Source organism: Lagenorhynchus albirostris, chromosome 12 (genome assembly GCF_949774975.1).
Source record: "Lagenorhynchus albirostris chromosome 12, mLagAlb1.1, whole genome shotgun sequence".
Lineage (NCBI taxonomy): Eukaryota > Metazoa > Chordata > Mammalia > Artiodactyla > Delphinidae > Lagenorhynchus > Lagenorhynchus albirostris.
The window spans coordinates 37,559,872-37,584,728 of record NC_083106.1 but is presented as its reverse complement, the minus strand read 5'-3'; the positions used below and the strand labels follow the sequence as shown (position 1 = coordinate 37,584,728).

Below are 24,857 nucleotides of genomic sequence, written 5' to 3'. Positions count from 1 at the left end.
ATGAAACGTAATAAAATTCAATAATGCATCAAATCAGCTGAATAAAATTGTGTTACATAAGTTACAGTTCCATTTGTTAGGTGACTTTGTAAAAATTTTTCATCAAGCTAAAAATGTAAGAAAAAAGAAATAAATGAAAAAATGAAGAAATATACCATTAGCACATACAGTTTTTGTCTTCCAAATATAACGTTTTTGCTTGAGATATCAGATATATGGGATGAGTAGGGCAAATGTATGTGGAAAAGTGCTTGTTTTGAATTCCTCAGTGTGTCTAACATGCCTTCTGGGGCTTTGTTGTCCATTTCCTCTCTTGTCTGGGTTTAGAAAAAACACTGGGTCATTTTAAGTCCACCTTTTACTTCACACAATGACTATCTGGCACTAATGACCACTCCATACTTAAAACTCTTTACTTTCTTGTGTTTCATGGCAGTTCTTTACACTGACACCCATTTTTCTTCTCTGGCCATTCTCTATCAGTCTCCGTCCTGATTTTTCTGACTTTGCATTTTGTGGGCAATATCATTTAAATCAATAAATTCCAATACCACTAATGATCATCAAATCTATACCTCCACTCCAGGCCTCTCTTTCATCTCCAGACCCACATATCCAGTTCTCTATTGAACATCAGCACCTGATGTGGAATTCAGTAATATTTCTTTGAGCACATCCTCTTTCCTCCAATATTGGCTCCATTTAAAGCATATCTCAATCATATTAATGACTGTAATCCAGTTTCCCAAGGTGAAAATCTTGCAGTCACCATATGCTGAAGTTGACCATATAATTTAATTTTTCATTAGAACTAGGATATGTTTGATAATGAAATGGGAACTCAGTAAATATGCTGGTCAATTAGGATGTTCAGTTATACTAGAATTGTCCTCCCTTTATTTAAACTAATTGGTCACTGAGTCTGGAAAACTTCTTGATATTTTTCAAGCCCATTTCCTCTTATTCAGGTCCTGATTATCTCATCTCTAGACTATTTCAGGCTTAACTCATCTTTCTGCTTCTAACAATAAGTGCTTTTAACACTGCTGTTGAGGTTAGTTTTCTAGATCCCAAATCTGATTATGTTATCCCTTGTTTAAAATCCTTTGCTGTCTCCTACCTGCCTTTCAGGATAATATTGTACCTCTTTAATATAATATATACATGTAAGCCCTAAATTATCTAATTCCCAGCTACTTTTGAACAATAGGTTGTATAATAGTTTAAAAACAGAGCCTGGTGTGTGCCTAGGTTGCAGAAAGCTAGAATGAGCACTGTTATCTCCCAACAGTTAGAAAAATCTGGATTAACTACAAAGTCATAGCTTTTATTGACTCTGTCAGATTGCTGAGGTTATGAGGCAATGATGTAATCTGAATCCCAAAGAGAGGCAAGAAGAAATCCAAGAAGAGATGGAACGTAAGGACTTTCTCACCTGAGGAATAGCACGGGAGGAAGAAGCATGATCTACCATATAAGAAGATAAGAAGAAATCAGGTTAACAAAAAATCAATGAGTTCCTATAATCAAGTGTGGACTACTATGACAATCTCTGGAAGTTCTAGATCCAAGTGGAATTTGCACACATCATAGTTTCTTTTCCATGGACCTTCATTCATTGCTTGTAAGAAAGATTGAGAGACCAGAAAGAGCCCCCCAAGGTAGTGCAGACATGAAGAAGATTGGCCATCACTGAGGGAAAGGTATGGAACCCTACACCCCTACCCTCAGCCTTCTCACATATGGAGCAAAAGTCTAAAGCCACTGCGGAAGGCCAGCAAACTCTGTCACCTTTAGGGTACAGGTGAACACCCACTGATGTTACAGGAAGGATAAAGGAAAAAAATCCCTCTACATTAGAGAAAGCAGCAGAAAAGAGTCTGAGACCCAGCATCCTATTGTAATACCACTAGCAAAGGGGGAGAAAACACTCCTAACAGATACAAGTTAGACTTTGACTGACGTGGGGAGAAGTTAGACTTTGGCTGACGTGGGGAGAAGGGGCATAAATCCCCCCCTGGGCTCAGGCACACAGGATCTGCTTAAGATCGAGACTGGACTGGAACGACAGAGAATATGTCTATCCCTACTGGAAGCCTAAACTATAACGGGTAACAGGCTACAAAAGTCTGTTGCTGCAGTAGGGGAAGAGCATGTGGAGAGAGACAGAGAGAGAGAGTGCGTGCGCTCCCTTTGTTGTACAGGCATTCAGAGAACTGAGGGTAGAACAAAATCACTGAGGGAGGAAATAAAACCTTGTGGTACTCTAGCCCTCACCCTAAGCACAAGGCAATGCTAGAGCAGATTGAAGCCTGTGGTACACTGACAATAATCAAAGCCAAAACAAAATCCAAATTTGGCTCAGCTTCTTACTGGATTGACTCAATACCCACACTGATGGCCTGAGGGAAGAGTGCCCATTTCTTCTTCACATGTAACACTTCTCAGGTCTAAATGTTATTTACCTGAATCTCTACTGGTTTACACATTATGTCCATCATGTAATAAATAATTATGAGACACACAAAAAAGCAAGGGGAAAATATAGTCATTGTCAAGAGACATAGCAATCAGAAGAACCAGACTTAAAATGACCCGGATGTTGGAACTATCAGACGTAATATTTAACATAATATTATTTATAATAATCAAAAAGTAAAACAACAAGAAAAATGTCTACCCACCAGTGAACAGATAAACTGATTATGAAACCCACATAATGGAAGCTATTGAAGCAATAGAAAAGAAAGAACTTCGGATATATGCCACCATATGGATGAATATCAAACGCATTTGTCGAAATTCCTAGACTGTCAACACTTAAAAGTTGAATTTTATAATATGTACATTTTACCTCAAAAAAAGCTGAATTTGAAAATAAAATCAGGGGAAAATTTCTGTCTGCCTGGTTTTGAATCTGACTCTACAACCTATTAACTATACAACCTTTATCAACTTATATAGCCTTTCTCTGCCTGCATTCCTACATCTATAAAATAGGGAAAACAATGAAGACAGGATACCTACCTCACAGAGTTCCTGTAAAGAGTTAAAACATGTAATATACATAGAACAAACTACCACTTAAATATTTGCTATTATTACTAATTTTCCAACCTCATCACCCACCAATGCCATGTGGTAGCATGAATCTAGACATTCTAATTATTTAAGATTCCTCTAATCCATCCTATAATTTCATACCATGTTTTTAATACTTAACTTCTTGGAATGTGCTTTATCATCTTACCCACAATTCCCAGCAGTACAAACTTCTCATCATTAAAGACAGAGTTTATATGTCTTCTCTGTAGGCCTTCTCTGCCATTTTCCACTGCTATCCAAGTGAAGGAGATTAATTCCCACTCTTCTTTAATACGTATCTCCATTTTTACACTAATCACACAATACTGTAATTATTTTTTGAATATTTTTCTCCTCTCATATTATGTCATTGAATAGAAGCCAAATTGTATTCAATATTATGTCCCAGATCTCAGTTCAGGGCATAACATGTGATAGATGCTCAATAAATATTGGAATGACTGAATGGATATAGGAATCTATTATGGTTCACTTCAATCCTGGCTGGTAACTATTAAAATACCAAGATGAAAGAAGCACCATAGAAAGAAGTTATCTGGAATATCAGAGCATGTGAAGTCAATCAGTACAATAGGACATGCTCCTCTTAGAAGCTGGAATCTGCAAGAGGCCAGGAATTTCAGTGATGGATTAGTGATCATGTAAGTGTCAAATATCACAGCAGGTAGAAGGAAAGACCCTTAACAGACTACTACAGGCAACTAAACAGAATCCAGTACATCAGAATCAGACTGCAAAAAGGCTTTGCGAGAGTCTGTTTCCATAAGCCTGCTGAGTAACCCAGGCTCTCAGCCTTACTAGCTTTATTAACTTGGTTTAAGTTAGACTTGGTCAACTTAAGGCTTGACAGCCTCATTTGCCTCTTCCTTAGAAAAGTTTGGTTGGTTCTTATCATGAATGTGTACAGTGCCAAGATCTGCCTTCACCTTTATTTCAGTCTCTAGGCATGACCTTGTTTTATGTTTCTGAACATTTGCAGGAGGCTTAGGGAGGTTACTACCAGTAGAGGCCAGTGACGGATCACCTGAGGGCATGATACAATGCTACGATGCAGGTGCAAAGCTGTGAACTAGTGAGCATGTGGTATAGTGAAGAGGCAGAGCACTTCAGGAGCTGAGTAATTGCAACACACGTGATTCTGAAAACATGAAATGGTATATTTTAGTTCATGTGCTTAAGAAAATCCAGAAGTGACTCTCAGGGGGTGTCTGTTATCCCCAGTGACACCTCTGCTAAGGACATGTCAAGAAAAGCCTTTGCTGGGATGAAGGAAGCGGCTCTCACGGAAACTCCCGGACATACTAAGAGTCTATTTCTTTCTACCATCATCTGATCCTTTCCTGTCAAATAAACTGTACTCCACAGAAATTTGGAATTGCATTTTTATCCTGCAGCAGCTCTGCTATCCTTCAGTGGGAGAATATAGTCATTTTCTCATAAGATTCTCTTACCTGTGGTTATTAGGCTGACAAACCACTCTAGACCAGTATTTTGCAGATACTCTCATCTGGGTGAGACTTTGATTCTCTGATCTATATTAGAGGTCAAAATAGTTCAAAAATTTAAGCATTTGGACAGGTAGAATATGTATTCAGGAACTAAGGAGCATACAGGTTTTGGAAATTTATATATATAAAATGCTGAGGCCTAAAAACTCTTGCTATCTGATCTCAGGAACTAAAAATATTTGGAAAGCAAACAATACTTTTATACATTATCAGTTTGGACACATTTCTTGTGTAGATCAATATGCAACTTATGTTTATTATTAAAGTATAAAATATTTATTTATCTCCTCTTAAATGTTTGGAATTAAAGATGAGTGAGATTTTTTCTGTCAATGTTGAGCTCACAGTCTGGAGTAAGAGGTGTTGACTGCTATGCTGAAGGGCAAATGACAATATGACATAGTCATATATAGTTAGGGCTAGTCGTCAAGATGCCATAAGGTGACCCTGGTTTTAAACCAAGTTTATCTCCCAATAAGGTGTTTTCTTGCCCCAGCTAAATTTAGTCATATGTCAATGTGTCTGTGAGCTATGAGCTGTTAGCTACTAGAAGTTTAAGAAAGAAATATGCCCACAGGGATTTAGGTAACAGAGGTCAAAGCATTTGTCAAAATTTTCCTGAAATGAAACACTGATGATCTGAACATTTCCTTGTATATAAATTTTATCTCTAAAGAATTAAATAGAACAATAATTATTGAACTCTAGTTAATGATATGCATGCTGAAGTGTCATGTTTGCAACTAACTTTGAAATGCATCCCAAAAAAAGATAAATTGTAGGATGGGTAGAGGGACATGTATGCGGTAAATCCAGTATAGTAAAAGAGTAACTGTAGAATCTCAATGGGAGAATATTACTGTACGTTACACATTTTAATAATTTAATTTTGAAAAAAAAAGGGACCAGCCAGGTCAAGAGTGGGAGCTAAGGGGAGCTATCATAAAATAAAGCTCAATAAAATACAACAAAGAGACTTAAGTCTGGTACCAATTTGGCAAAGAAGAATTATCCTATCTATAAGATGAATGTGAAAATCAGATTCCAAGATAAAAATCTGGGTTTGAAGCAAATAAAAGTCGATCAAAAAGCAAAGACAGAAGTTCACAGGAACACTGATGGACAGATGGTTACTTTTTTTTCTTTTTGCCTTAGACCTTGTCCCCGAGAGCATGTCTTTCTCAATTTTGAATGCAAGGTCTTCTAAACCAAGCATTTCATAAACATACTTGAACAAAATTTCCTAATTAACATATATTTTCTGATTGTATATAATGCATCAAGATAGGCAATCATGCTTCATGATAAGCTTCCAATTGGATAAAACTCAAAATCACACTCTATCCTTAAAAGAAATCATTTCAATTGGGTAATAAGTGCTCACAATAAGCAGTTTTCCATGATTACAAAAAAAAAAAGTTCTGATTGGGAAAATATGCTTACTATAGCAAGCTCTATGTAGCAGTTACATAAATTGTCCTTCATTTCTCATCCAATATACAAAATTGTTAGCTTTCTATACTTCTTATGTGGTTGCATGTCCTTCTCTGAAGGGTCCCATGACTTGGGTAACAGAGCATAGATAAACAAAGGCAGAAACAGGAGGCATGCTGAAAAATGGGCAGAATTATTCCCCTTAAGTCTCTCCTAGCTATGAAAAAGCTCTCGAATGTTTGGGATTAAAATCCACCTGATATTCATTTCTTCTTCCCCCTTCCTTGCCTGGTATGAGGTTGATTTTCAATAAATGTGGTTAAATGAATGACTGATATAATTGGTAATCAGAAAGTTAAAGGGGAAGATGAGTCCAAATTTAGGGAAGAATAGTACTGATATTAATAAACATATATTTGGTAATAGAAATAAAAGAAAACATGTAACAAGCATGTGTAAAAAATGGTTATGGTAAGTCAAGAAGAGAATTAAAATCAAACAAACTTTAACTTATTGCTGGAACTAATGGTAAAGATTTAAAAGAGCAGTGTTCAGTTTCAACATTCAACCTCTTCTTTCTTCCCCAAATGCTGTTACCTGCTTCTTCCTCTCAACATCACAGTGAACTGAACAAAGAAATGAGCCAGAATTTAAGACAATTAACTGCAGGAGCAGCAAAAACTATAAAGGTCTTATCAACAGGCCTGAAATGTTGATTAATTTCTGGGAGATATGAGGCTTGTCAGCCTAATAAGATAAGGTTGTTGTGCAGTCAGCTCGTTACACAACGTGAGCAAAAGCTGCTCAATGAAAAAGTGGGCAGTTTTCATCCAGTAAGTTGTCTGTGTTTGTCCGGGCCTTGTGAGAAGCAAGCTATGAGAGAAAATGGGGAGGGATCCAAGGGAGGCTGGGAGAGCCATCAGATCAGGATTCAAATCTGACCCTGAGTGAGGAGAGAGGACAGGAAGGAAGCAATTGGGTGGAAACATCTCAGACTGAAGTTCAAAGGAAAGTTCATTTCCACAAGGCTGTTCAGGAGCCAAAGGCTGCTGTCCCAGGATTCCTGCTTCTCTAAGGAACAGACCTGCCTTTGAGTCCCTGCCACTCTCTCTCATTGGCAGGAGCAGGCTGTGGGGAGTGTGGCTTCCATTAAAATGGGGCAACAGATGTCAGAACACAGCAGCTGGGGCTCTCCGTGAGCTCTGCTCCTCGCGGCCCAGGCCTGACTGTGCGCTCTCACGGCCTCCACGGCCCACACTTGCTCCACCCCACAGATTCAAGGAAATCTCCTCCACTGTCCCCGTGGGCCTCTCTTCCTCAGGAAAATTTTAAACAATGTCAATAATTTGAATTTTGAATAGGGAGGTTTGTGAGAAGAAGAATAGATAGCCCCAGCCTCTGCAGTTGATCTGGGGGCCACCATTGTTCCCCATTCTCTTCCTCCTCCATTATTTGTTTCAAAAGCCCCTCATCTCGGGCTATCACCTTGCCAGTTAATGGTGTTGTGTACATGGTATGACCTAAACCTTCATTTCTGAAGGCAGTAAGCTCTTGACAATTAGCCTCTTGGTCTGGTGTTGCTGCACTTGTCCATTCACAGTTACAGTGGAGCTGACTCCCATTTGTAAGAGCAGTCCTACCTCATCTTGGGATCAGTGTCAGTTTCCCATGCTGGTGACTCCTCTTCTTTCCTCTGGGGCCTGGGAGCAAAGAATCCAAAGTGCCCAGGCAGCAAACACAGCTTGTACCTCGATGGTGCCCACAGTATATAACTGCCATTAGGAGGCATGGGAACAGCATCTGCCCAGTCAGAATCTATTGCTTCTTGCTAGATGAGACAACAATTTCTGGTGTGATAACAAGTATTACTTTTGTGATATCTTTCGGACTTTTTCTTTTTAATTGGAATCCTAATGCCATAAAATCACTTTGGAATGAGCTATAATTTTCCCTCCTTCCAATGTACACTCAGACTGTTGAAAGAAATAAATGAAATAATGCATGTAAAAGAGATTAGTGCTTGACACAAAGTAGGACTAAATAAATATTGAATCTTTATCCAAATCTTTCCCGATGATAAGCTATATTTATAATGAACACTGTATTTAATATTGCTATTATAGCATCAGTTTTTCATTTAACACACAATAATAACAATAAAAAGCCAATCTGTGTCACACACAGCACTTGGCATGAGCATGAAAAGGAAGGGGTTGCCTTTAAAACATTTAGCATTGAACTCTGCGTTCTTGTGCCTCTCTTTTATACTCAGTCTATAAACATGCCACGGTGGCCCATGGCTTACACAAATAACTTAGACCTTACCACTTAACTTGAACATTTGAACATACTATTATTGAAATGAGGGCATTTGTTTTTTTCAGGAGAAGTTACCAAAAAATGCATTACCCCAGAGTCATTTCATTATATTGTTTGTAGTTTGGTAAGTGGCACAGTTTTCAACTAGTTCATAATGGATGTTTCAATTTGCATCTAGATGTTACTCATATTTTGGATATTTAATAAAGCAAACAAGTATTCATCTTCCTGAAACTTTCTGTATTAAAAATATGGGATTTTTTAATTTCAGTGGCTGATTAAAACTTTTCACTTTATATCCTCTGTGGTTTACACTGTCTGATATTAATTAGCAAGAATTCATTAAAAAAGAGTGTATAGTATATCTCAGTGAAAAATCAGTACCATTAGTAACACCAAATTCTCATTCCCCAGAAGCAAAAAAAAAAAAAAAAAAAAAAAATATATATATATATATATATATACTTTTTCTTTGGTCTCTCTTTTGGCCCTGTCACAATATCTTGAATATTTTGAATATTTTGCTTTAAATAACGTTCCTACCATGGCATTCTGTACAATTGCAGTAAAAGCTCTATTCTTATTAAAAAAATCAGCTTTGTAGCAGTGTTTAATTTACTGGAAAAAAAAAGACTATTTGAGCAATGAGAAATCTCCTTTAAACAAAAAAATATCAGTTGAAGAAAAGAAATAAACATCTTAAATCTTTACAGTGAAAAGGTGAGACAAGGAGAGTCAGAGGAAGAAGGATAAAAGAATGGGCAAGGGAAGAAACAACAGGAAATCAGAACATAATTATTATGAGATATACAATGTTGGGGACATTTTCAAAGAACTTTTATTCCATGTTATAGTTCAAACTTAGCATATAAATAGCAAGTTCCAAAAATGGAACTTTAAACTATTTTCTCAATTATTGGTTTGGAGTTTGGAAGGGATGCAGTTCTGAGATTGTGCCTACTGACTAAAACATAGAAGGGGCCAGGACAAAAGGTTTTTGGAGGCTGACTCCAAAGAATTTTTAAACTTTTTTGTCACTTTTGAAATGGATGGTTTTATTATCATTTTTATAAATAATCCACTCTTCCAGAAATATTAAAAGAATAATTAATTTCATTTTATTTTGTACATTATTATTTTCAGGATAGAAAAGTAGTGCTTATAATTTCGTGACCACAAAATAATAAATTAATTTGTATTACACTATAATGGATTGGGACCAGCTCTAGGGACTGAGCAAAGAGGGCAGGTTTTATGGGGGCCCTAAGGGAAGAGGTTCCAAAATCTTACTAATGAATACACTTCCCATGTCGGCTGGCCGTGGGACCTGAAATTCTCAGTAGAGTCATTGTCAAAATTAAGGATTCCAGAAAGCATCAACAACAATGCAAATATTTCACCAGCAGTGAAAATACTAACCTACTATCATTAATTTAAAAAATTATAAATAGCTAGCTGCCACTTCTTAAAATGCATGAATTTACTGAAAAGACATGAGAGGGAAATGCAGAAAGAATGTGTCAGGTCAGGTGTGGACTCAGGATACTGAAATAGCTTCTGAGATTGTGAAAGTGTAACAAATAAATCTGTGTTAGGTATTGTCATCTGGCACCTCTGTGGAATGTTCTACTCTCTTCCTGTTTAATCCCCCCACCTCCTAAATCACAGGGGCTGTATGGCTAAAAACTACATTTCTCAGATGCCCTTGCAACTAGTTTTCTGGATGAGATTAGCTTCCACCATTGAGATGTCCTCATTAGAGTTTAGAAAATGAAGGATGTGGGGGTCATTCTTCCTTATTTAGTGGAGCAGGTCAATAAACAGAATGCAGCAGATGTGCCACGTGCAAGAGCTTCCTTGTCTGTCTACATCATTGAAATAGATGTGGGTGAAATGCCTCTGTGAGGTTGGCAGTGGTGCAGCACTTTCCTGACCACGAGGTGGCAGTAGCACTTCTTGACCTCTAACTTCTCACTCCAGAACAATTTTGTAAGCACCTGAATTCTGGTACTGAATTCCTTTCTGCTTAAAAACACTGAGTGAAAAACAAAAAACAAAAAACAAACCACTGAGTGCTTCTATTCCCTGCCATCAACACTGACAAACAAGCTCCAAGGAGTCAGGAATTAGGAATACTAAAGAACAAAGAAAGAAGGAAAATAGATGCAAAGCACCTGTAGCAATGCTAGCTAAACAAAAGAGTTGCTTCAACCAGGGAATTTACATGTGCCACTTAATAGGAAAGTAGCCAATCCCCATGAAATACAATTAGAATCCTCCGGACACAGTAAGGAGTGTAAGAGGGCAGCTACAAGTACAGGGTATTTGGGAGAGGCCGACTTCATCTTAGCTCTGGATCTGAAGTGCCCACCTAAGGGCAGCAGACTTAGATGCAACAGAGCAATAACCTGGTAGAAGGAAGGAGCAATGTGTGAGTAACTCACTCTCTCCACATGCAGTTTGTGGCTTGCTTGTATAGTTAAATATTAGAAAAGTTTGGCGCTGGGTAAGATTTTTCATTTATACGTCAGCTTTGACAATTCAACATTTTATGGCACTGACTGATAGCAGTGGCAAGATTATCTTTCAAACTTATGTGTTAAGAATGTTTTTGTTAAGAAAGGGGGAAGAAAACTTGGAAATTGAGGCCTAGGTCTCTTGCTACACATCTTTGGTAAGAAGTGGTAAAACCCTTATAGAAGATTCTGGGGACAAGTCTTACCAATTGCCTTTGGAGGAAATAGACTTATCCCTAGGGGAAGTAGCTAAGTGGATAGACAGAGAATTCCAAGCTGCTACTGGCATCATTTACGAAAAATAAATCTCTAAAGGGCCAACTAGAAAATTGGAACAGAAAGAAATCAAACTTTTTTAAAATTACTGTAATACCTTTTCTTTTTGTTCCTGTCGTCACCTGAGCATATATATTTATTCACAAAGTAACTTGCTTATGACCGTTGATCATCGAAAAGACTACAAAAGTAGTCAAGGGCCGTGACCAGATGTCCAGGACATCCAGAGAGTAGTCTGTTTGTTAAAGAGCTAGGACACTTTATGGAAAAGTTCTGCAGAGGCTGGTGATCCCCGCTACATAAATCCTCAGATTAAATAAGGGTGTCTTTTTTTTTTTTTTTTTTTTTTTTTTGCGGTACACGGGCCTCTCACTGTTGTGGCCTCTCCTGTTGTGGATCACAGGCTCCGGACGCGCAGCCTCAGAGGCCATGGCTCACGGGCCCAGCCGGTCCGCGGCATGTGGATCTTCCCGGACTGGGGCACGAACCCGTGTCCCCTGCATCGCAGGCGGACTCTCAACCACTGCGCCACCAGGGAAGCCCAGATAAGGGTGTCTTATCACTAGTTCTAGATACTGATGAATGGAAGGGATTATTTGGGTTGACCACAGATGCCCAATTATCTGCAAACATTTGTGAGCAGTCTCATCAAGATGGCAAATCAACTAAATTGATGCAGTGGGTAAAGGTGAGAGTTTGCCAGACTTACTCTGAGGGCACAACTCTTATAGTCCCACTCTTTCCTTTACTAAGAAATAGAACCTTCCCTCTGAAGCACAGGAATATGTATTCTTAGGTTGTCATATGATGATCAAAAAGAGATACCCAATTTAATGCTAGTAACTGGCCATGACAGAAGCTGTGAAGGGGAGTTCTCCAATCTCAAGCATCTTATGTAGCCATGCTCTTGGATGCCAAGAAATTATTCAGGTGACACACCTGATTTACTAGACCTGTTATCATTCATAGTTCTAAATAATGAGAAGATCTGTGATATCCAAAAGAAAGGTGGTACTATATAGGTGGAGGGAATTACAAAAGAATAAAAAGAACAATAACCAGCTTTATTGGGTGGGCTTTTAGAAGGCCGCTGAACAGTGTAAAGAAGAAGGGGGAAATTGACAGAATCCCCACCCAAAAACTCATAACATATTGTCATCTTTTGGCAGCTAAGAGAGCATCTTCAAAGCTAAATTTGACCCTTGCTCCTCAAAAAAAGGCCCCTGCAAATTCACGCCATATATTGCAGCTTGGATGAATTCAGATTTGCCTATTTCAGGATCAAATAAGGTATAGCAATGTCTGCCTGTTACCAGGTTTTAACTGGACATGGTTAGTATTGCTTGAGTCCTTCTTGGTAATAAATAATAAGCAACAACAATTACCTTTTTGGTAGTAAATATTAAGATGGTAGCAAGAGATCACTACTTTAAATAAGAAAATGGTTGAAACTAGAGTATTTATTCCTATTAACTCTTTTTTTAAACAGCCATATCTAACTTAATAAATAAGACAGTCTGTTCATGGGACCAACATGGAGACAGACAGACTAACAGGGATTAAATAAAGAATTCCCCTTTGGATGAGATCATGAGAAGAAAGAAGTTAAAAGATTTACACATGCTTGTGTCCCAGGCATTACGCATCAAATGCTTTTTCTGCATGTATTAAGATGATCGTATGATTTTTATCTTTTCTTTTATTAATGTAGTGGTTGTTGAACCATCCTTGCACCCAAGGGATGAATACCACTTATCATGGTGGACGTATCTTAATTTATTGTCGAATTCAGTTTGCTAACGTTTTGTTGAGAATTTTTGCATCTGTGTTCATCAAGGACATTAGCCTACAGCTTTTGTTTCTGGTAGTGTTCTTATCTGGTTTTGGTATCAGGCTAATGCAGGCCTCAAGAAATGAATTTGAAAGTGGTCCCTCTTCTTCAATTTTTTTGGAAGAGTTTGAGAAGGACTGGTGTTAATTTTTCTTTAAATGTTGGGTAGACTTGACCAGTGAAGCCACCTGGTCCTGGGACAGAAAAAATTTAATGTAATCAGCAAGTGGATCTTAGCAGCCCAGGGAGAAGATTGTAATGTATGCTAGCGGTGCTGTTGGTACCCTGCCCAAATACCCCTTAAGGTGAGGAGTACACATTCCCTAGCTTATGCGAGTGTTAGCAAATATCAACTCACACCTGCTCCCCTATCTGGAGAATTTCCCTCAGCCAAACGGAAGCCAGTTTGACTGGGAGGCTACAGGCCAGCCCCATCCATCTCCCTGACGTAGAACTTGGCCAAAGACTTTCAATCGACTGCTCTGCCTGCCTCTAGCTGGACTAAATCTATAGTACCTTTCCCTAAAAACTTCACAGTGATATCACACTAGGCACTCTCCAGACCCAATTCTTTTCCCCCCACCATATCCTGCTTCCCTCACTTTCTCCTGAGAGCGTTCCCACAATAAACACATGTGTAAGAATCCCTATATCAAGCTTTGCTTCTAGGCAACCTGACCTGTAAGGCTTGGGAACAAAATTAACATAATAGGAATCTGAGCAAACGAGGAACCACAGGAGTAGCGTGAAGGCAGGCAGACGGAAGGCAAATTTTCTCTACTCAACCATTTAACATGGGTTTACACGAAAGAGAGTCAGTGCCACTGCACATATATACAACAAAAGTATACAAAAATTACTGAAGAAATGAGTGAATTATAAACACAGAAGCAAACTACTATAACAGCAACATAGGCAGGTGGAGCGCCCTGGGGCCCCAGGCTGCGCGGAGAAGAAAGGCAGCCCCACCCCGGCAGCCGACCTGGCCCGCGGCCCTGCGCACCCAGGCCCGGGCCCGGCCTCCACCTCCACAGCCCGGCCGCTGGTGCCTAAGACCACAGAAGGCGCTGCTGCTGGAGCTCGAGGGACTGCAAGAGGAGCCGGTGGAGGGCTTCCAGGTGGCCCTGCTGGACAGGGGCGACCTGTACAACTGAGAGGTGGCCATCTCCGGACCTCCCAACACCTACGACGAAGGCGGCTACTTCCAGGCGCGCCTCAAGAGCCCCATCGACTTCCTTACTCCCTGCCGGCCTTTCGGTTCCTGACCAAGCTATGGCAACCCAACATCTAGAGACCGGTCCGTCACTCAGTTTGTGACCCCCGCCCCCACCCGGAGCGGTGAGCTGCCCTCGGCGCGGTGGGACCCCACCCAGGACGTCAGGACCACCCTCCTCAGCGCCACCTCCCTCCTCCACCAACGCAGCGCCTCACCTGCCAACTTGGACTCCTCCGTGATGCGCAGGAAGCGGAAGCGGGAAGCGAGTGAAGGCAGGACCGCGAGCGCGCGGACGTCACTCGCAAGCAGGTTCTGGGAACCGAGGCGGAGGCGGAGCGGCGCTGCGTGCAGGCCGAGTCCTGCGACTGGCCGAGTCCTGCGTGACGACCGAGGCCCCGGCGCCCACCAGGGCTCAGAGCTCTAGCTCCGGACGACGACTACGAGGGAGTATGGCGAGGCCGAGGCCGAGGCCGACAGCTGCTTCCGGCACGACGAGGACGACCCGGGCAACGAGGGGTCCTGACACGGCGTTCCCCACGTATAGACTTACAAATTTTACCTCAAAAAAAAAGGTAATATAAATATCTTAGTCATATTAAATAATTTATGCCTCAGAATGCTGTTGCGAAATCTTAGAGCAATCTCTTATGGCCATCAACTACTGCTTAGCGATTATAACAGTTTCTGTGAGTCGTTGGTTTAAAACCTCTGGATTAAACCCATGCAAGGCTCCACTCTCACATGTATATTCCCTATAAAAGGATATACCCCTCAGTTCTTTCGCACATATCCTCAAGAAACTACGTGTATTTAATAGTTTTTTTTTTTTAATTAATTTACTTTTTGGCTGTGTTGGGTCCTCGTTTCTGTGTGAGGGCTTTCTCTAGTTGCGGCGAGCGGCGGCCACTCTTCATCGCGGTGCGCGGGCCTCTCACTATCGCGGCCTCTCTTGTTGCGGAGCACAGGCTCCAGACGCGCAGGCTCAGTAGTTGTGGCTCACGGGCCCAGTTGCTCCGCGGCATGTGGGATCTTCCCAGACCAGGGCTCGAACCCGTGTCCCCTGCATTGGCAGGCAGAGTCTCAACCACTGCACCACCAGGGAAGCCCACTACGTGTATTTAGAAATCGTTTACAGACTGGTTTTCATGCATCTATATATTTTTTTTTTTTTGGTGGTACGCGGGCCTCTCACTGTTGTGGCCTCTCCCATTGCGGAGCACAGGCTCCGGACGCGCAGGCTCAGCAGCCATGGCCCACGGGCCCAGCCACTCCGCAGCGTGTGGAATCTTCCCGGACCGGGACACGAACCCGTGTCCCCTGCATCGGCAGGCGGACTCTCAGTCACTGCGCCACCAGGGAAGCCCCATGCATCTATTTTTTGAACTATAAATTTTACAATTAATTTTCGGAAGTTGTGATGGTTAACTTTACATGTCAACTTGGCTGGGCTATAGTACCCAGTTATTCAGTTAAAAACTGAATTAGGTGTTGCTGTGAAGACATTTTGTAAATGTGGGTAAGATCTGCAATTAGTTAACTTTAAATAAAGAAGATTAACCTCAATAATCTGGGTGGGCCTGAGCCAATCAGTTGAAAGACCATAAGAGCAAAACTGAAATTTCCCTGAGGAAGAAGAAATTGTCACGAGACTGTAGTTTCCAGCCTGTGAGCTGGCCTTACAGATTTCGAACTTTCCAGCCCCTGCAATCATATGAGCCATATGCTTGAAATAAATCGCTATGTGTGTATGTGTGTGTGTGTGTGTGTGTGTGTGTGTGTGTGTATGTGTGTGTGTTGGTTCTACTTCTACTTGTTTTGTATTATTGGTTCTATTTCTTGGAGCAAACTGATACAGAAGTTATTTTTTTATATAATAATATATGGTCTAGAAGCAACTAACATAATAATAGCCTCTCTCATTAGTTCAGTGCCTTGAGAACTGATTTATAGAACACATCTGCAAATGCTTGTCTGCCAATCATCAATTAGTCCAGAAGACAGCAGAGAATCTAATCTTCGTTTTTAGGTAAGTGGTTCAAATATGTTGTCCTGCTGATATATCATTGACTGTATAAAATCTGGAACATTGTCTCTGGTTCTCCTGTGTTTAATACTTATCTCTAGATTTGTCTGTTCCTCCGGAAGCTATTGATAATTACAATCTACATTTTGAATCAGTTGTTTTAACTCCATACTGCAAGTCACATATCCACCTTGCAGACACAAGACTTACCTACTGGCCACAGCCCAATATTTATCCCATGACACAGCCTGATAACTCCACTAGATCTGGCGTTTTCTGATCGACCCCATCTAACAGCCTTCCATGCCTTGGTCTTATACTATGTCACAATTAATTAGTTACATATTGAATAAAATGCTGATACTGTCAACTAACTCTTATTCAACATGGATTTATGGTGTTTATGTATCATAGTGTTGTATAAATAAAAAGGCCTGTTTGAGAGTCTTTAAATGAGGTATTCTAAGTTTATCAATTTTACAATTATTATAATGAAGTAAAATATACATAATGGTAACACTACCATTTAGTGTTTTAATTTAATAGATTAAGTTTAGTTTCAGAAAGCCCTCAATTTAAAGTATGTTAGAGATACCACTGTTAACAGCATTGATTTTAGGACTGTAGGTGTGTGTGCCATTTGAGAGACTGTCAGTTGTTGGATAATTTGCTATGTTATTGTAACCCAATTAAAATAATGAATCATTAGATTCTATAGCCAAGATACAGGACTAGAGAATGAACACTCCAGAGTCCTGGCTTCATTCCCAGCTCAGTCAATATCTATTACAAACAAATAATCTCACCTGCCTGTTTCATTTTCTCCATCTATAAATCACAAATGCTTAGAGTTACCAAGTTAAGCCTTCAGAGCAAGTTGTAAAGATTAATAAGTTAATGGTTGTAAAGCTGTAAATCCTCAATCATAAATTATTATGCAAGAGTTCTGATTATGTAGTTACTGTTTAGGTAACTGACATAAAATCATATTTAATCTTGAAATAACTGAGCAGATAGAACTGCTGATATAATACACAAGGCAATGGCTAGCTTTTTATTTGCATATTTCCAAGATATATTTGAAAGACATAAAAAGGCAATGATTTGCATATGCTAGCACAAAGGTGGAACTGAGAGTAAGTTCATCATTTGAAAGTTTGAGGTCATTATCTGATGTAAGAAAGTTGTTATCTGACATAAGTCAAAATCAAATACAGAATTTAGCAGTTGGCTACAGGACTAATGCTTTAAACTGTCTACCTATAGTCCCATAACAATTTTACTTCTCTGAGAAAAATGTATACTCAGTTCTGTGAAAAATATTTATGATATAGAAGAGTGACTGTGAGGAAATACACCAAAAATGGCAGTGAAATTATCAAGTTTTTATTTTCTTTTTATTCAATTTAGATTTTTCTCAATTTTATTTTTCAGTCTTCATTTCCTTAACATCTTGAGGAAAATTCATCAATTTGTGATGTGCACAAGTTAATCAAAACTTCTGCTTTATTTTTATGATGCCATTTTGACAATTTATCTATTTTCATTTGAAATGATGTCTTTAGCACTTTATTCACTTAAAACTTTTAAATACCTCTCACTTCTGTGCTTCAAGAAGCATGAGAATTTTCGAAAATCATCTAAAGTAAAATTGAATGTAAAAATGAGCTATTTTTAGTCTATGACATCTTGCTCCTCTGTTCTCTAACAACTTATAAAATAAATTATTCCAGAAATGTGTATTGACCTCCTACTATATTCCAGTTGCTGTATATCAAAACTAAATTCTCTAGATTTTTGGTTGACTTTGATTTAAAATATATTTGAGAATTTATTGTGGTATTCTTTGTAATTTGTTCTAATGTCTTTATCTGCAATGGCAGATACTTAGATTGGCTTTCTCAGCCTTTATTTCAGCCATCTTCTATTTGAAGAGGTTGGCAAGCTAAAAGTTATATTTCCCAGACTTTCATGTAACTCAATTACTACTAAATAGATGCACTTCCACAAAAATTGGAAAGTGCAAATGAGACGGAGGTAATCCTGTGATTTCTGGCTCTCATGACCTGTTAGGAAGGCCATGCTTTCCCTTATTCCATTGTTCGTTTTCAAGAAACAGTAACAGTAGCAGTGACTTGACCTAACCCTCTAATCCATAGTTTCCAGGTTCAGGTGTTGTCTATTCTCTAATTCCCTTGTGTCTAGAGACTGTTGTGAGGGTGACCACAACTTCAGACCTAGACTGGTACAACTGATGGTGACATCAAACATGGTAGCTCCCTAGTGGGTCAGTTTTGTATTGTTCTTGGAGCTATTCCAAGAGCCCCAGCCTAGGAACTGCTGGTTTACCCCATCCAACAATTTTGCAAGCACTTAAATCTCTGTATTTTACAATAATACATCATGTTTAAATATCTAGAGTGGTTCAACATTAAACCCTGCCTGATTATTTTCTTTAGCTGTTGTACCAATAATACTCACTGAAATATATAATAACAGAATTATAAACAAAACAAAACAAAAACACTTTTAAAAAATTTCCTCTCCCTCTTCATGGGTAAAGATCTTTACTTATTAAAATGTCTACTTAAGGTATATTTTCAGTCTCTAATTTTAAATAGATAGAAAGGTAGATAGATAAATAGAACACAATCTCCTGTAGCACGAATATAACAATCCTAAAAACACCAAGCTTCATGCAAGCAGTTTCATAATTCAAAATTCTGCCCTATGATATGTCAGTGTTCAGTCCCATTGAAAAAATCTGGACTTTCTCTGGTCTGGTTGCTGAATTGTCTACTAAAATATTTTAGCATCAGCAAATGCCTATTAAAAACGTCTTACATTAATATGGTCCATTCATCATAGTAAAACAGTGCTGATACATTACCATCAACTAAACCCCATCCTTTATTCAGAGTTCTTCAGCTTTTCCCTAATTTCCTTTTTCTGTTTTAGGTTTCCATCCAGGATTCCACGTTGCATTTAATCATTATGTCTCTTTTTGCTTTTCTTGGTTGTGAAAGTTTATCGGACTTTGATTTTAATGAACTTGATAGTTTTAAAGGTTACTGGTCAGGTATATTGTATAATGTCCTTCACGTGATGTCTGTATAATGTTTTTCTCATGGTTAGACTGGGATTATGGGTTTTGGGGAGGAAGATCACAGAGGTAAAGTGCCATTATCATCACAGAGTATCAACATGACTTCTCACTGTTGATGTTAACCTAGATCATGTGGCTGATAATATTTGTCAGGTTTCTCCACTACTAAGTTACTTTTTCTTTCTCCCTTTAGAAGTAAGTCAGTATGCACAGTCCAGATCTTAAGGAGTGGACAGTTGTGCTAAGTACAGTAAGTCTACACAAATTAATTGGAATTCTTCTGTAGGGGTAGATGTGTCTATTCTCCCCCATTCATTTATTAATTCATTTATTTATATCATTATGGATATTTATTTCATACTTTGGGTTATAATCCAATACTTTATTTATTTTGTTGCTAACAATTTTTCAGCTGTGGCCATTGGGAGCTCCTTCAGTTGGCTCCTGTGTCTTTTAGACATATCCCCATTAATGTAGCTTTTTTTCCCCAAGTACTTCCTTACTTTCTGACACCAGTAGATGCCCCAGGTGCATCTTTTATGTTTCCTGCACCAGTCCTAGAACCAGTTACCTCTCCAAGGAGTCATAATTTCTTCAACTGGAGCATGATATTAGAATCCAAAATCTGGGCACTGGGTTTTCTTATTGCTTGTTAGGGTGTTGTTGCTTCTAGGCCCTTTCAGATGAAACATATGTATGTATACTAACCTGTGTATATACACATGTCTATATATATTTATATAGATAACCATCTCTATCTATATTAAGCTAAGCATGACTTTATACTGATACCTCTAACCCAAATCCATTATCAAATGGCTAATTTTAGCCTCCTCACTTGCTTATCTGTAACCTCCCAACCCAATAGTGAGAAACTTGGCTTCCACTATCTGCCACCCATTTACTTAATTGTTCAGTTCCAACATATGCAAATAATTATTTCAGAATTGTTAGCTCATACCCACCACGGGAAACAAATTTATCCGGTAGTGTACACTTACATCACAGTTCATTTTGCCTTTAGTCATGAAGTCTCCACTTATTTCCAAAGTTGCTTAAGTCAACCCCTTATTCTCCCAGCCTCTTCAGTGAGATTGATTTATTCATTTGTGATACCGTTAACATTATTTTTGTCACATTCTGCATTACATCCAGAGATCCTCCAACCTCCTAAATGATTTTTTAAATTTGATACATAAAGTTTGCTCTTTATGTTGTAAAATTCTATGTATTTTAATACTACGGTCTTATGTGTTGTATTCACCATTACAGTGTCATGCTGAATAATTTTTCACCTAAAAATACTCTGGGCATTACCTGCCGACGTCATCCTATCCTCTGCCAAACCTCTAACATCCAGTTGTCTCTTTATGATCTCTGTATTTTTTACCTTTTCCAGAATATCATATAATTGGGATTATACAGTATGTAGCTTTTTTAGAGTGGCTTCATTCATATCACAATTAGATACTCTTTTTTGCAGTAGATGTCTAGTTATTCTAGTACCATTTGTTGAAAGACTGTCCTTTCTCCATTGAATTACCTTTGCTCCTTTGTCAAAGATCCGTTGGCTATCTCTACATGGTTCTATTTCTGAACTCTATTTTTATTTCTTTTCATATCAATTATACTTTTTAAAAAAAAGTTTATAGTAGTTGTTCTAGAGTTTACAATATACATGTTTAACTAATCTAATTCTACCTTCGAAGAACTCTATACCAGAGGGTTCTCAATTGCAGAGTATACTTAATGGCTCCCTTTCATCCTGTATGATATTGTTTTCTTTCATTTCACTCATCAATCTGTCTTTATCACAAAGTAAGTTGCTACTGTTTTTAGCAACTACTATTTAAGCAGTTATCTTTAGATCAATTAATAGTAAGAAATATAAATATATTTTTTTGATTTATTTTTTCTCATATTATTTTCTTTCTGCTTGAAAAACTTTAACATTTTGTACAGGACAGATCTGCTGGTGATGAGTTACTTCAGTTTTTGTTTGTGTGAGAAAGACTGTTTCTTCACAGTTTTGAAGGATAAGTTCACTGGATATGAAATTCCAGGTTGGTGAATTTTTTTCTCTCAGCACTTTAAATATTCCACTGTGCTTTATTCTTGTTTAAACAGTTTCTGATACAAAGTCTGCTGTAATTACTATTGTTATTCCTCTATAGGTAAGATGTTTTCCTTTGGCTTTCTTCAAAAATTGCCTTTATCTTTGGTTTTCTGAAGTTTTCATATGATATGCATGGGCTTATATTAACTTTGAATCAGTCACATCCTGCGGTACTGGGGTTAGGACTTCAACATATACATTTGGTTGAGGACACAATTCAGCCTTTAACGTCCCTCTTGACTTTGGCTTTCCCTAAATACCACCAGAGACAGTTTGTGCCTTGCAGCTTGTTCAGCTGCAATCCACTGTTACTAGACTAGACCCTATTGGTGGGTGGTAAAGTGTGGAGGAGGAACAGTGTTCTATAATCTTCTGATTAAGCCTCAGTCTTTTAGTGAGTCTGTATCTCTGGTCTGTGACCATCACAAGTATTTCTTCTTATGTAGCTCCCTCCTCTTTCAATGAAACAAGAAAGCTAGAGAGGGCTGAAATGAGAGGAATACCCCACCCCGTTCCCATGGCTCCTTAAAAGGAAGGCTCCAAAAAAATCATTTCCCCCGAGAGAGCAGAACTCTGTTACAGAAAAAAACATGGGTCTATTTCACAAAGGTTATTCTTCCTCTACCTCTGCTGGAACTAAGAGGGGATATTCCTCTGACTTCCACTGTGAATAACTGGTGGTGTTTTTTGGAGTTAAAAGTCTACAAATATATGAAGCCCCCCCCACCCCCGCCACCAAGACTGGGGCTCCAGGAGTTTCTTGCTCTCACACTAATCCATACTCAGCTTCAAGCAGTTTGTCAGCATTACCATTTCAGGGTTTCTACATGTTTATAGCTCTAGCCACTTCTGTCCAGATAAGCAGATTACAGCTGTGATTCTCTGGATTTGCCCTTCTCTCCAGATTTTGGGTTAGTGTCCTGTAACCTCAATCCTTTGATGGGTTTGAGAAAAGTCAATTTCAGTGTATCTGGCTTTTTCTTGTTATAAAGACAGAACTGATGATTTCTGAACACCTTACATGTTAAAGCAGAAACCAAATCCCCTAATTAACTTTTTATTTGCAATTCAGAGGTCATTTATCAGTCTTCATCTTCCTTAATATCTCTGGGGCTTTCCTTAGATGATCATTTCCTCTTCCATTGCCAGTGTATAAACTATTCCAAGTCTGGGGTAAGAAGCTTGTACCAGAATATAAATCTACTAAGCACATGTTTAGCTCAGCTGAAATTTTTTTTTGTAACAAGACTTCCTTGACGTAGAGGTAGAGTGTTGTTGCTCATTCTCGCACAAGTCCTCTGCCCTATCATGGACTGGTCACAATCAGTTTGTTGACTAGCCACTTAAAGTAGAAATTCTCAGTCTGATATACAGGCATATATTTTCTGCTACTACCTACATTATGGAAAATATGAAACATGAATTCCCAGTTTATACTTCTCTCTTGACATCTTTGTTCTCTGATTCTGACATATAGGTTACCTCCCAAGCCATATACATAGGCCTGAGAATGGTGATACTGTTCCAGTGCCAATATTCATCATTCTTTTGATATGTATCCTAGGATAATACATTTCTCAAACAACTTAATTGCCAAAATGGACATTTTTCCTGTGTCTGAATGGGAAATGCTTTATATTTTATTGATAGGACTCAATGTTATATCCTATATATTTAATGTATAGTGTGTAAGTGGAGTTGTATGTTTTATCAATAGTCAAAATATATGTTAAATTTAGGTCACTTAAAATTTATAAAATTGTAAGCTCATGGATTCATTAACATTTATGAAGTATTATTAGTAAATATTAGTAGTCAATTATTCTTCTTGCCTTTATAACCTAAGAATTTTATTATTATTATTTCAAAGTTTCAATATTCTAGAACACTGTTTTTATAATGCCGTTATATATTGATAAAAACAATATAGGCAACCAAGTAAGTAAAAATATTCTAACCTTCCAAACTAAAAATGTCTGATAGAGTCTGGAATATTTCCCAGAAAGAATCCATTGAATGCAGGTTACCATGGTGATTAGCAAAAATGTGGAATGAAGTTCATTTCATGATAATTGCTACATATTTGTAGCTGAAGTGCATCTTTCAGTTTCAGTCGCCAACTTTGAGACCATAATAATAGCTCTAGAATCTGAGTTGTATATTTAAACCTGTAATATTGTGCAGGGACTTATCTAATTCTATGGAGATTCTTTTTCTGTGGTGACCAACATGGTAATTTTTAAAAGCTTATCCCTATTTATTGGGATTTCTGTGTATAGTTAATTGAGATTATGTTTGATTGATTCTTAAAAAACAGAATTTATAACGTCCCCAAGTCAATTTAAAGATAAAAGGAAAGCGTTTTATTTTAAAGTCCACCCCTTTAGGAAGAAAGCTGAATTTATTTTTTGAGGCAGCTGAATGCTCCTGCTTTGTAATTATTTCTGAAGAAGTTCATGGTCTAATGCCAACTTTTGTGAATTAATAATAAGTTTTGAAAAATGTTGCCAAAATCAGAAAGTTGGTGCTTTGAAAGCTATTTTAACTCTTTGGGGCGAAGTGAAAATTAAATATAAAGTGTAACAAATTGCTAAGGGATCTGTATGTGATATTGTAAGTATATAAATTAACCCAGTCAAAGATTCTTTATTTTTTTTATTATTTATTTTTAGCCATGTTGGGTCTTCGTTTCTGTGCGAGGGCTTTCTCCAGTTGCGGCAAGCGGGGGCCACTCTTCATCGCCATGCACGGGCCTCTCACTATCGCGGCCTCTCTTATTGCGGAGCACAGGCTCCAGACGCACAGGCTCAGTAGTTGTGGCTCACGGGCCCAGTTGCTCTGTGGCATGTGGGATCTTCTCAGACCAGGGCTCGAACCCGTGTCCCCTGCATTGGCAGGCAGATTCTGAACCCCTGTGCCACCAGGGAAGCCCCAAAGATTCTTAATAATAGTTGCAGAATAGCTATGTCAAATTTACTTTGTTGTATGCTACCATTTCAAGTCTGTGAAATGTTTTTATTTTAAAATATCTGTTTTTTCTTAATTCTTACAAAAACCCCTGAATAAAAATAATATTAAAAAAATAATAATGTTCATTGAGGACTTACTCTGTCACAAACACAATTATATATATACTAACTCATTTAGTCCTCACAGTAATACTAAGAAGTAGGTTATTATTCTTATCTTCATTTTATGGATGATGAAACCAAGGCACAGAGAAATGAAGCAATTTAGCTGGTGTCACACAGTTAGGGTGGAATCAAATTCAAAGTTGGTAACTCTAATATCCACACTCTTAACTATAATGCTATACTGCTGATCTGAAGTATTTTTATTCTCAATTTATGGAACCAAAATTAAAGGCTCAAAGAAGTCAGGTACCACCAATGTTACATAGTTATCAA

The 24,857-nt window shown here is 38.4% G+C and overlaps 1 pseudogene; it reads left to right on the top strand.

The window, feature by feature from the left end:
• Positions 1 to 12,007: 12,007 nt before the first annotated feature.
• On the top strand, positions 12,008 to 14,728 carry LOC132530460 (ubiquitin-conjugating enzyme E2 R1-like; annotated as a pseudogene).
• Positions 14,729 to 24,857: the final 10,129 nt, after the last annotated feature.